Source organism: Procambarus clarkii, chromosome 19 (assembly GCF_040958095.1).
Source record: "Procambarus clarkii isolate CNS0578487 chromosome 19, FALCON_Pclarkii_2.0, whole genome shotgun sequence".
NCBI classification, from domain to species: Eukaryota; Metazoa; Arthropoda; class Malacostraca; order Decapoda; family Cambaridae; genus Procambarus; species Procambarus clarkii.
Genome location: NC_091168.1, coordinates 39565251 through 39567146, shown reverse-complemented (window position 1 = coordinate 39567146; position 1896 = coordinate 39565251). Strand labels below are relative to the sequence as shown.

Below are 1896 nucleotides of genomic sequence, written 5' to 3'. Positions count from 1 at the left end.
CATGGGCAGATTAAACTAGTTCATGGTAACTTTGTATTGAAACAAGATTATAATGACTTTGGTTTTCCTACAGCCATTATAACTTCAATGACACTAGTCTGTCTGTCTCATTATATTGTCATTATGATCGACAGCCTCTTTACATGTCATAACTTTAATTTTAGTAAGAAATGGCCAAAGTTTCTTTCACCCTGATGCATCTGTTCACCTAGCAGTAAATAGGTACCTGGGAGTAAGACAGCTGCTACGGGCTGCTTCCTGGGGGATATGTAACAAAAAGGAGGCCTAGTCAAGGACCGGGCCGCGGGGACGCTAAGGCCCGAAATCATCTCAAGATAACCTCAAGATATCCTCAAGATAACCTCAAGATTACTTCAAGATAACATTTCTAGGCAAATGAGGTAAATTAGCCGCCCATAATGGCTTTTATATAACGGCTCCATGCCACAACAACTTGCTAAACCAATCCTGGACTCTAGCTCTTGGGCCTGAGTCTGCCGGAGGTAGCCAAGCTTCGTGGTTTCTACAATGAAGTGCCGTACCGCTTGGGCCTGCGGGCCGCTGCAAGCAACAGTCTGTTGGATCAAGTTCCATAACCCCAGTTCTGGTATGCTTCAAGGTATGCTCTTGGTAAGGAAAATGACAAATACAAGTATAACGGGGCATGTTCTCATGTTCTGGCAAAAGGAACTTGCGACGAGGATGGGATTCGAACCCACGCAGGGAGACCCCATTGGATTAGCAGTCCAACGCCTTAACCACTCGGCCACCTCGTCTGGCGAGTGACGCAATGTCACACTAACATGGCTGAAACACACACACACACACACACACACACACACACACACACACACACACACACACACACACACACACACACACATAGTGTCAGAGTGGTTGACAAATGGAATGCATTAGGAAGTGATGTGGTGGAGGCTGACCCCATACACAGTTTCAAGTGTAGATATGACAGAGCCCGATAGGCTCATGAATCTGTACACCTGTTGATTGACGGTTGAGAGGCGGGACCAAAGAGTCACAGCTCAACCCCCGCAAACACAACTAGGTGAGTACTAGGTGAGGCAACCCGTTCTCACACAAGACAGCACATATATGACTTAATGCTTAAAGTCAATATGTTGAATATGAATTAGTAAATATGTGATATATTCCCAGTTACTTTTTTTCCAAAGCCCAAACTCTTCCTCACGTACCAATTTACGTCTCACAGTACCCGTCCGTCAACCTAGATAGCAGAATAGTCGTGATTGGTTCAATTATAAGGATAATTGTACTTTTCAGGTCCCACATGGGTTGTGAAATTTACCTACTATTGTCCATGCTCTTAGAATATTATAGATCAGCTACTTCCTATTGAAGGCTCGTAGTTTTGTTTTGAGAAATATTAGTTGTTCTTAGTAAATTATAATAAGCACTAAAAATGATTACATAGAATAACAGTCCTTCACCAATCAATATTATATACCATAGTTTGTGCTTTACAAATCTTTAAAGGATGTTTTGTAGGAACGCTAACAGAAAACGATGGTTCATTGGAATGTCTATGGGGTAAACTACTGTAAACAGGATGGTATTGTGTCTACTATACCAACTACAGGATCGGTATATTGTCCACTACCACCTGTTAGGTGAGTAAGGGGTGCAATACCACCCACAGGATGGGTATGAGGGTCACATCCACCCAGAGGATGAGTATGGGGATCACATCCACCCGCAGGAAGGGTATGGGGTCCAATACCACCCACAGGATGAGTATGGCGTCCACTACAACCCACAGGATGGGTATGGGGCTCCAACCACCCATAGAATAGGTATGGGGCTCCAACCACCCATAAAATGGGTATGGGGTCCAATAACACCCACTGGATATGTATG

General features: G+C 44.0%; 1 non-coding gene across 1 annotated transcript; it reads right to left on the bottom strand.

Annotated features, from left to right (window-relative positions):
* Positions 1-694: 694 nt before the first annotated feature.
* TRNAS-GCU (transfer RNA serine (anticodon GCU)) lies at positions 695-776 on the bottom strand. Its single transcript has one exon. It is a non-coding gene; the product is annotated as a tRNA-Ser (tRNA).
* Between the last annotated feature and the right edge of the window lie 1120 nt (positions 777-1896).